The following is a 12173-nucleotide window of genomic DNA, read 5'->3' as shown; positions in this document are numbered from 1 at the left end:
TTGCATTCTTGCAGCAAACTTCAGAAATCCAAAAGACAGTCAAAGTTAACAATGTTTTTGTTGAAGTGAGAGCACTCTATAGGAAGGGTTGATTGAAGGAAGCTTTATAACATTTAAACGACACTATAGTCGATTCAGATACCTATGTTTCCCTCTTGGAACTTTGTATCAAGATTAAATCTTTTTCAAAAGAAAAAAATAGTCCATACCCACATGGGTTTGAATGGGATTGAATCAAATGGAATGCTAGAAACTAAGATCAGCCAGATAAATTCCCTAGATACTAATTCATTTTAATTTTCCATATATACTTTTTCACTTGTAAATACAATATATTTAATATTTATTATATTATAATTATGATTAAATAATTTAAAAATATATTTTATTTATAATTAAATGATTTTATGTTATTAATAAATACCGTGAAAAATAATAATAAATTTTATTTTTTTTAAATTATAAATAAAAAATTTATTATAAATTTAAAAAGAAAAATAACGTATACATAGATTATAAAGAAAAAGGTGCATTGCATACCAAATTAATTGTTAATTTTCAAGTATTCAGTTGATAAGTTATTTGTTCTTAATTTTGATGCAGCTTCTATTTAAAAAGAAATACAAGTCCTATTTGAAAGTCTTGCGTAAATAGTGAGGGAATTCTGCTTGGCTAAGAGCTCGTCTTCCTCGGACGTAAGGAAACAGGTTAACGGCCCAAGACCCAGAGGCATCTGGCAGGAGTGAAAGCCTGCTCCCTTACGGACCACCAGCGGGTTATTACAGGTGGCGTGGTTTTCCTTGATAACAGTGATGAGTCAAACCGACATTCGCGGATAGCAGCCAGAGTTGGCTGTCCTCACTGTTGGTTTGACACCTGAGTTTGATAGGTTTTGCCACCTTCGGAGTGAAAAATAGTGAGGGAATTCCCTACTGATTGGATTGAGCAATTGTTAAGCACTTTTAAAAAATAAGAAAATAAGTACGCATACAAGTGTGATGTTTTCTTAAGTTCGTTATAATATACTATACATTTGATTGTAAATGTCATTGTCCCTGGTTGCAAGTAATAAAGCCGATAAATTTAGGCATTTGAAAACAAAGTCATAATATCATGATAGGATTTGCTAAAAGAAAGGCATAATATTATAATGGTATTTTGTTGAAAACAAAGTTACGATATCATAATATTTTAATCATAATATCATAATATTTTCTTTAAAGGATCTTAAAATAATATAAGGGGAACCAATATTCTATCATGTTTATTTAAAAAAAAAAAAATGGTGAGAAATAAAATCAATATATTATATGTATTTTGTGGGTAGATATAAGGTATAGAGAGTGGTAGATATAAAGGGATATAAAAATAAAGATTATTTAATAAAAAGAAGATTTAAAAAAAAAATTATTTGAAAAAAATTGTATGGGTAGGTGATTTAAAAAAGAAAAAGAAAAATTAGAGATATTTGTGAAATTAAGGATATTTTTTTAATATCACAAGAATATTTATATCGCATTAAAAGTTTACAAATTAAAGACTATATGTATTTAAAACATTATTTGTGTTACATCTTTTATTAAAAAGTCTTGAAATCACATAAGCATGCTTGTATTGTATATCCATTTCTTTGTGGTGCATATACTTTTTTGATTCGATATAATACTTCTTTGTAGTCTCTACGGTGGATATATATATATATACATACATACACACACATTGATACTCTACGGCCTTGTTGATAACCATTTCTTTGTGGTGGAACCTTCATTGACATTTTGCGGCCTCGATAAACATTTATCTGCAGTAGATACAATACTTCTCTACTACCTCTGTGGAGTGTATATATATATATATAGCTCGGTGACTTTTGTTGATACTCTACGACCTAGTTGATATCCATTTCTCTGCGGTGGATATAATACTTCTTTGCGACCTTGGTATACTTTTAATATAGTATTACAACACATAATTTAGCTTTGCGGCTCACCTCTACAAACTCGATGGATTAATATTACTATGTCTCATAATATAACTCTACGGCATACAATCTCTTACCACATGCATGCGTTTCTCTTACATTTTTCTTACTAAGTTTTATTGGTTAAAACTATGAGCGCTTCTCCCCATATTTCTAGGCCTTTCTCTAGGAAAGGGAGGCCAAGAAAAATTGAACTAGAGAGTTTCTACAAGTACAATGATTCTTTAGAAAAACAAAGAGAATAAAGAGAATGAAAATACAAATTAGAATTATCTACAATGCTTGACAACAACTACAAATTGTCAGAAAATAAAATGATAACATTTGAGACTAAACTCTAAGGAATGAAAGATGGGATGCAAGAAATAGAACACAAAAAACAATCAATGGTTGAAGAAAATGACACCCTGGGAAACAAGATTAAAGATCTAAAAGAACAACGGAATATTAACTCAGTCTTAAATAACACGAAGAATAAATTAGATATCAAACTAATAAAAGAGGAAATTAAAGACCATGAGCGCCACAAAAGAGCCTTGAACCTTATAATTGTTGGTATAGGGAGAAAAACGATGAGGAAAAATTAAAAATAGTAAAACAACAATTGAAAACAAAATCACAAATTCGAACAACTTATCTCATGGAAGCAACAAGGGTGAGTGTTGGTACCATTTCATTGCCATCCTTTTCTTCTAGAAATCCATCATTTGTCTATCTTTTTCTCCCATAAACTCCTCATAGTCCATTGAAATTGATTAATCAAAGCATTATAGTTGTTATTTTACATTAAATTTAATTTGTGAATTTTTATGTTAAAAATTAGAAATTTTCAACAAAATTACAGGATGTCATGACTTCTTGTAAATGGTTTATGATGTGACATGTGGCATGGCAGGAAAATCAAAACAAAGGATAGGAACATGATCTCGAATGTACATACATGGTGAAAGATCTATTCAACAGCGAATCTAAAGCTCCTGGATACATGGTCAATGCTGGTCAAACCCAGCCTTTTTGCTCACAAAAGCAGCAAAAAGCCAGAGTTGCCTAAACTGATTTCATTTTGCTTTGGAAATCAGTTAAGATTAGAAAAGACAAAAATCAACTTTCTTGTAAAAGCAAAAACATCTGCATGATAATGTATGTACATCCGATTATAGACTAGAAGGGAAAGTTAGTGAACGAGGATAAGAGACAAGCAGATAAAAGGACTGTGTATTGTATTTTTCAAAACACTGTTGTTCTTATGTATTGTTTCCAGAACATTTCTCTTGCATGTGATTTGATTTCTAGAACTTAATTACAGGCATCGTTTTACCATTACAGTGCTTATGCGTTAACGTTTTCATCACTTGAAGTTTCCTAAGTGTGCCATTGAAGTGTGGACGGGCCCTACGTGGAGATTGGTATACTTTTATTTTCATTTCCATAGCGTTTTCGAATCTGAATAGTGTTGAATAACGTTTAATGTTATTTTCTTGCCTGTGAGTTTATTGATTCGATTAGAAGTTCTTGCAAGTATTATTCATGGTGATAGTTTGAGAATTCGAATGCTAGATTATTGAACAATATCTTGTAAAAGATTTGATCGACCATTGAATTTCGAAGTATCTCTGTGGACTCTGTTTTCATGCATCTGAGTTTTAATGTGCTTAAAAGAGTTTTTGGTTTTCATGAATGCTTAGTGTGTTAGCTGGAAAGAGCTTTTGTGAATGATATCCTTGTAAGAGAGTTGAAAACTCAAACTAGTAACACGTTGTTTCTTTATAACAGTTAATTAAATTAGATGATATGAGTGCTAAAGTGTGAGAGGAAACATATTTCAATCTCCTGTAAAGGAGTGTTGTAGCCTGTCACAGTAAACACTTAGTTAGGTAGATGAGATCCTTTTAGGTCTATAGACTTTAGACACGTGCCTCTAAGTTTACCTACCTTGGTTGATATTAAATCTAGTCTAATCTAGCACCCTAGATTGGCCACTACAGTGAGAAAGATACTTGAGCATAAACACAGACTAATACGTGTTAAGGTAAGTTGTAATGGCCATAAATTAGTTATATTTAAGAAACCCCCAAGCCTAAAATGATTGATAATCTTTATAAATGAAGATCTTATTCCAGAAGGCCAAGTTGAGCTAAGGAAAGAGGTCCAAAAGGTCAAAGGAGACAAGAAAGGAAGGAAAATGGGCAATCATTAGGAATAGAAAAGTTATTATTAGGTGATTATTAGAGATAGAGTCCAAAATAAAATTGATAAATATGAATTAGGATCACTCTAGATCCTCTTCTAGAAATGTCGTGTTTTTCCATGGTATAAAGGTCTTATGTTAAGTTAGATCCCGAGCGATAATTGAAACTTGAGAGCATGATGAATCGAGGGTCCCTCACATTGACAAATTCATTGAGTCTGGTCAGCTTGGAACAAGAAATCCTCTAGTAAAGGTTTTGGCAGTATACCTTGTTATATAAAGAATAATGTTTCTTCCATAAAGTCAACCCCCTAAACCAATATATTTGGATCAAAATTTATGTTTCTAACACCAATAGGAATTTTCTTGTAATTTATTATTTCACTCCTATAAACTTTACCTCTTATAAGAAAAATAACTCAGATAAACATTGCCCCTTCAATACCTTAGAACAGGACATCCATAGCCTAAGGAATGAAGGTAATATCATTTTTCTTCGGGACTTCAATGCTAGGAGTGCTACTAACTGATGCAGGAGCATTCAACTTAGAAGAATCATTGTATTTTAGTAGACATAGGGGGGTCTTGTGTTTTAAGGAAGTTGGTTTCCTAAGTGTTGAATTAATGTAATTATTAAGGTTTTGAGTGATTCTAATGGGAGAACCTAGAATAGGGATTTAATTAAGTATTGTCAGGCATATTTGTAAATGTTCTCGAATGTAGGAGAACATGAGAGATTTATAATAGTTGAAAGATTTGAGAATTAATTGTAAAACTTAGCTTAGGAGCTAGTTCATGGTTTGTGGATTAGAAAGGATCTTTAGGGATAAGGAAGAGATTTCGGGATTTTGTTGAGAAAGTTATGGATCTAAACTAGCAATTGGTTGTAGAATCCTTTTGTATAAATGTAAGCCTAAAAGGTATAGTCAAGTTAGTAGTTAGAGGTTTGATTGTAAGCCTATGGGCATGTAGGAAAACAGAGGCCACTGATTAAAATATCAAGCCAGAAAGAGAGAGACTCGTATGTAAATATTTATTTATCAATACAGAGAATTTGATTCTGAATTATGTGTGAATTATAAGTTTCTGCATAGTACATGTATGCAAGTGAAGTTCGAGCATAACACAGAGAAGAAGGGGAGTATGTAGGATCGGGGTTTGATCGACAAATCCAATCAAAGGATCCAAGTGAAGTTCAGGGACGACAGTACAGGAGGAAGACTTTAATGTTACAGTGAAGGTGAAGGAAGCATAAAGGCGAGCGGAATTAAGCTCATGAGAAAGTTGTGATGCAGAACAACAAAATACCAGAACTTTGGAAGAAACCCGGAACCACAGAAGAACATTGAAGAAATGACATAAAAACGAAGTAAAGAGAAGAATGAAGAAGTGAGGTGTCGATGCATAGGCGCTGTTGGATCTTAGAGATCAATGAACAAGGTTGAAAGAGATGGGTGATAAAGATTAAGTCACGTAGCATAAAGTAAAAGAAATGAATGGCAAAGATTAACTTAAGTGTTAGCGGAAGAGGAATCCGGAGGAGTCGTCGCAGCCGTCTGATGGATGAAGATCTATGATCATCGGGCGCCAATAAGCATGGGCATTAGTCAAGGAAGAAAGGCGGGTTTATAAGCGAAAGCGGGTTATCGGGTGGAGAAAAAGTGGTAAGTGGTAATTCGGGGTGGTCACCTGATTCCATTAAGCAGTCGACACGTAGCATGTCGGAGGAGAGAGGAAACCACTTTATTGGGCGGGTAATCCTTGTGCAAATGGCTCACCCGATATCATTGTTAACCGTTGGATCAAATGGGCTTTGATCAACGGTGGAGGATCACTGATTAGTTTTGTTGATCGGGTGAACGAACAACCGTCAGATTGAATGGTAAGATTGACGATGGAGGTTGAAGCCAATAAAGTTTGGGAAGAGCGGACCCGAGAAGTTTATGGACACGAGTTAAAGTTATTTGATTTCCAGAGGATGAGTGGAGATCACGCGACAGCCGTTGATTTGATGGAGTGAAATCAACAGTGGAGGCTGAATGCAATGAGTGAACATCGATAAATGTGCAAAGGCCAAGGAAAGGTGAAAAGGTAAGTTTACGTGTGTTTTATGTGTATTTCTATTATATAAGAATTATAATAGAAATAAAGCGGATAAAGGTTTTATGGGTTAAGTTGAATATAACCAAAGTTAAAGAGTGGAGTTTGGTTAATATGCGTGGGGTTAGAATTAACCAAAGTTTATGAAGGCTGAATAAAGTTCCACTAGAAAGGTTAATGAGGGATCAGACTATTGAATAGCCAAATATAACGTTTCCACATAAAACTTAATTAAGAACATTAAACCTTAATTTGTAAAGCTTTTCACCATGGATCAGGTGTTTAAGGCTTGGGACCAGTGACATGCAATTTTTATTTGCATAATGTGGGTATTGTTGGCTTAGGCTAGCATCATTTTGGTATCAGAGCAGAATTGTGGTTGAAAGATTTGGTATCAAAGTAGCACAAAGAAATTTTGTGTGAAAATTTCTTTGAAAAGAATTTAGAACAGAGTTATGTTTTAAGATGTGTATGTAGGCAAGACGAGATCAGATTCTAATCTAACAAACAGTAGGCACACAGAGATAATGTGTAGTAGAACTTGTAGATGCAAGGAAACATAGGACAATCCATTGAAAGTGCAGGTGAATGGTAGAACATGATCATGCAGAGATCTTAAAGGTGAGATGATATGTTTTTATTTTAATTTGATTTGAAGATTGGAGAGTTTGTGGTCTTTATATTGCTGTACAGGGAGCAGCATAAGAAGGTGAGGAGATTGCAGCAACCTAGAGCAAGAAGTGCTCAATTGGTTCTAGAGGAAAGAACCAGAGAAATGCTAAAAGACTGAGCTCAGAGGAGAGCAGCTTAGTGAGGCATATGTAGCAAGAAGGAGACTTGTTACTGCAAGGGTTTTGTTGTAGCTCACAAAGAAAATTCCACAGAGGATGTGGATAGAATTACAAAGTAATGAAGGAAGCTGGTAAGAGTTTCTAAGTGAAAGAAGAGGTGGCCAGAACCAAGTATTTCATTGTGATTGAAATACAAGAGGACAGATGTGTTCTTAAAAGGTGCAGATGAGTTGAAGCCTAAAGGAGCAGAGATAAGTGCTCAAAAGAGGTTTGAGAGATAGAGAACCAAGGGCTTTCCAAAAGACCAAGTACAGAGGAAAGCTTGATGAGGTTAGTGGCAACAGGGAGGACTTGTTGTTGCAAAGGCTTTAATGCAGCTCATAGTAAGTGAGTGAGGAGCTCAGGAAGATAGAGAAGGAGAAAATGACTACTGATAGTCATAGCGGAGGTTCTGAGGAAAACCACAACAGAAGAAAAGTGAAGAAGGAGGGCCAAGGCAAATGGCAAGAGAATGAGTCAAAAGGAAATTGATAAAGAGATTGCTGAGATGAAAGAACAACTCAATGTATTAAGGATGATACTTGAGGAAAACCAAAGACTAGGTTGGGTATTAAAGAAGAAGCCACTGAAGTGGTCTAAGTTACAGAGAAGGCTACAGTAGAGGCAAGTAAAGTCGCTGATGGAAAAACTCAGAGAAACTGAGTTGGAAAAGGAAGTGGCCATTTGTGAACCAAAGCAGGTTGAAGTTCTGGGTGAAGAAGAAGGAATTATTGATGATTTCCTGAACTGTTGGACAAATTCAGACCAACAGGAGAATGTAAAACCTTATATTGTTGAATCTAATAATTTTGATGTGATTATAGGTTTTGTAGAGGATGAGCGATCTTTTGAAGCTGTCAAAAGTATGGAAGAGTATCTTTTAGAAGATAAAAACTTTGAAGTAAAGAATGTTGGAGAATGTCTCTTGAATGAGAAAAGCAGTGAATTATTGCAGCAGAAAGAATTTAGTAATACATTGATGTATGAAGTTGTGACAACATAGGTAAAATTTCTTGTGAAAGGAGATGAAATTCAGTTTGAAGAACTGATATGTGAAGCAACCGTTGACACTGTTGAACCTTGTAATTTTCAAACTGATAATTTGTTTATAAATGTAGGAATCATAAGTAATGATGAAGTACTTATGAAGTGTCACAGAGAAATTGAATTGCTGGAGTATTTGCTGGGAAATTCAGAGTATGATAGTGTGATTGCAGAGGAAGGAGTTCACTATAGTGGACAAGAGCAGAAAGACATCATTAGAGCAGATGATGTGGAGGGGAGACTAACTGATAGTCTTGAGAGTACATTAGAGAGTTCTTTAGAGAATTCTTTAAAGAGGTTGAACCAACGTATTGATGTGTTGATAGAAGAGGAAAAATCAGAGCAACATAATGAAGTGTTGCCAAAGGAAGAAGAGGCACTGAGGCCTTATGTTTTTTATTTTAATAATTGTTTTGTGAGTGCAAGTTTAGCTGCAGATGCTGGAGAAAATTTGGCATAGATGAGCAGCCAAGTAAAGACGGTAGAAGAGGATTATGTGGAAGAATTTAATCCATGGAACAGAGATGTTCAATTACTGGAGAGAATGTTGGAAAGTCAGGATTCAATATAGAAAAAGATAATCATGAAAGAGGGCAAGACAAAAAAAGTAAGCGTAGGAGAAAAAGTAAGAGTAAGGGTAAGAATTCAAAAACTTCAAAGAGAAGAACAGCAGTTTGAAGAGTTAGTGAACAACAGCAACAACTTGAAACAAAGAGAAATAGGTAACAGTAAGTGGCAGAGTATGGACCAGCCCAAGGATGTGCTGGAGATGGAGATTGAAGAATTATGGCAGTTGATGATGAAACAATCCAGGATGAAGGAAATGACAACAGGAAGGATGATCAATCAGAACTTGAACCTGATTGACAAGGAGAGGAAGATGAAACAGAAGACATCAGACATACAACAGCAGCAAAGGTGTAGAGCATTTAGACAACTACAAACTAAAGTTTGGGACCTTGGAGGTTTTCCATCAACATATGAAGACACATGATCAGGAGATCATGAATGTTTTCTACTTTGGGAATATGATGCAGGAGCATTCAGCTCAGAAGAATCATTGTATTTTAGTAGACATAGGGGGGTCTTGTGTTTTAAGGAAGTTGGTTTCCTAAGTGTTGAATTAATGTAATTATTAAGGTTTTGAGCAATTTTAATGAAATAAGCTAGAATAGGGATTTAATTAAGTATTGTGAGGCATATTTGTAAATGTTCTCGAATGTAGGAGAACATGAGAGATTTAGTATAGTTGAAATATTTGAGAATTAATTGTAAAACTTAGCTTATGAGCTAGTTCATGATTTTTGGATTAGAGAGGATCCTCAAGGATAAGGAAGAGATTTTAGGATTTTGTTGAGAAGGTTATGGATATAAACCATGAATTGGTTGTAGAATCCTTTTGTATAAATGTAAGCCTAAAAGGCATATTCAAGTTAGCTATTTAGTCAAGTTAGTAGTTAGAGGTTTGATTGTAAACCTACGGGCAGGTAGGAAAACTGAGGCCACTGACTAGAATATCAGGGCAGAAAAAGAGAGACTCGTATGTAAATATTTATTTATCAATACAGAGAATTTGATTCTGAATTGTGTGGTGTGTATTGATTAATAGAGTTATGAATTGTGTGTAGATTAAAAGTTTCTGCATAGTACATGTATGCAGGTGAAGTTCGAGTAGAACACAGAGAAGAAGGGGAGTATGTAGGATAGGGGTTTGATCGACGAATCCGATCAAAGGATCCAAGTGAAGTTCAGGGACGACAGCACAAGAGGAAGCTTTTAATGTTACAGTGAAGGTGAAGGAAGCATAAAGGCGAGCAGAGTTAAGCTCATGAGAAAGTTGTGATGCAGAACAACAAAAGACCAGAACTTTGGAAGAAACCCAAAACCATAGAAGAACACTAAAGAAACGACATAAAAACGAAGTAAAGGGAAGAATGAAGAAGTGAGGTGTTGATGCATAGGAGTCGTTGGATCTTGGAGATCAATGAACGAGGTTGAAAGAGATGGGCGATCAAGATTAAGTCGCGCAACATAAAGTAAAAGAAATGAACTGCGGATATTAACTTAAGTGTTAGCGGAAGAGGAATCTGGAGGAGTCGTCGCAACTGTCTGATGGACGAAGATCTATGGTCATCAGGCGCCAATAAGCTCAAGCGTTAGTCAAGGAATAAAGGTGGGTTTATAAGCGAAAGCGGGTTATCAGGTGGAGAAAAAGTGGTAAGTGGTAATTCGGGGTGGTCATCCGATTCCATTTAGCAGTTTGCATGTAGCACGTCAGAGGAGAAAGGAAACCGCTTTATCGGGCGGGTAATCCTCGCGCAAGTGGCTCACCCAATATCGTTGTTAACTGTTGGATCAAATGGGCTTTGATCAACGGTGGAGGATCACCGATTAGTTTTATTGATTGGGTGAACGAACAATCGTCGGATTGAATGGTAAGATTGATGATGGAGGTTGAAGCCGATAAGGCTTGGAAAGAGCGAACCTGAGAAGTTTATGGACACGAGTTAAAGTTATTTGAGTTCCAGAGGATGAGTGGAGATCATGCGACAATCGTTGATCTGATGGAGTGAAATCAAGGGTGGAGGCTAAAAGCAATGAGTGAGCATCGATAAATGTGCAAAGGCCAAGAAAAGGTGAAAAGGTAAGTTTATGCGTGTTTTATGTGTATTTCTATTATATAAGAATTATAATAGAAATAATGCGGATAAAGGTTTTATGGGTTAAATTGAATATAACCAAAGTTAAAGAGTGGGGTTTGGTTAATATGCGTACGGTATAAAATTAACCAAAGTTTATGAAGGTTGAATAAGGTTCCGTTGGAAAGGTTAATGAGGGGTCAAACTATTGAATAGTCAAATATGACATTTTCGCATAAAACTTAATTAAGAGCATTAAACCATAATTTGTGAAGGTTTTCACCATGGATCAGGTGATTAAGGCTTGGGACCAGTGACATGCAATTTTTATTTGCATAATGTGGGTATTATCGGCTTAGGTTGGCATCACTAACCAAGCTACTATCCTAAGTAATAACTTTATCCCTGACCCCCTATGTCTTGATGAGGACGATGACTTAGCTAATAGATTCAAAAGAAATTTTGAATACATCACTGAGAACCTATTTGGTATCGAGCTCCTCAAGCTTTGCAGCTCCCAAGACCTGATAATTTGTAATGGAATTAACAAGTGGCCTACTTCTGACCAGATGACCTATATTCATGGGTTGGGTAGTAGTTTTGTGGACTATGTAATATGTGACACCCATGTTCTCGATCGTATGGCAGATTTTGAACTGGTAAATGAATACTAACATGACTCTAACCACATACCTTTGTCCTTAACTCTCAATCTTGTCATGCATACCAGCCACATGCAAAATAAGTGTGAGAATCATAGGCACGCTCATTTTGATAGAAGTAAAATAGATCTCTTCTTAAAGGATTTAAAGAGGGATTTAAGCTTCCTAACATATAATAATAACATTGATCAAACCTATTAGAATTTTACTACAACCCTTTCCACTACCATTAACAAACTTTCAACCGAGGTGTCGTATAAAAATAATAATAGAACTTCCAACCCTGGGTATGATAAGGACTGTAAAATTGCTAGGAAAGTGATTAGAGTCACTCCTAACAAAACTGTAAAGCTTGGATACATGAGTCTACACAAAGCTTTTATCAAAAGGAAAAAAAGGTCTTATATTAATAAGAGACAAGAACATCTTCTTAACCTTTCTAAAGTTGAGCCTAGAAAGTTTTGGTAGAATATACTTGTTTGAAAAACAAAAGGAAATCACTTGATCCCCTTAAATAATGATATCTATCTTAAGAAGCTTTATGACTCCCCGAACACCATTGGCATAACCTTAAACACTCCTATAAAGGAGGATATCTTTTCCTTGGAAGACATAGAATTAGGGATTAAGAAACTCACTAATGGATTATTGAAAAATCACAATGGTTAACCAATGGTTACAACTTAAATATTAATTTATATTAAACATATAATGACAACTTATTGACCT

This window comes from Pinus tabuliformis, chromosome 4_1, assembly GCF_031772625.1.
Source record: "Pinus tabuliformis cultivar Carrire ecotype Pingquan chromosome 4_1, CPIR1, whole genome shotgun sequence".
Taxonomy (NCBI): Eukaryota; Viridiplantae; Streptophyta; class Pinopsida; order Pinales; family Pinaceae; genus Pinus; species Pinus tabuliformis.
This window is presented reverse-complemented; position numbering follows the sequence as displayed.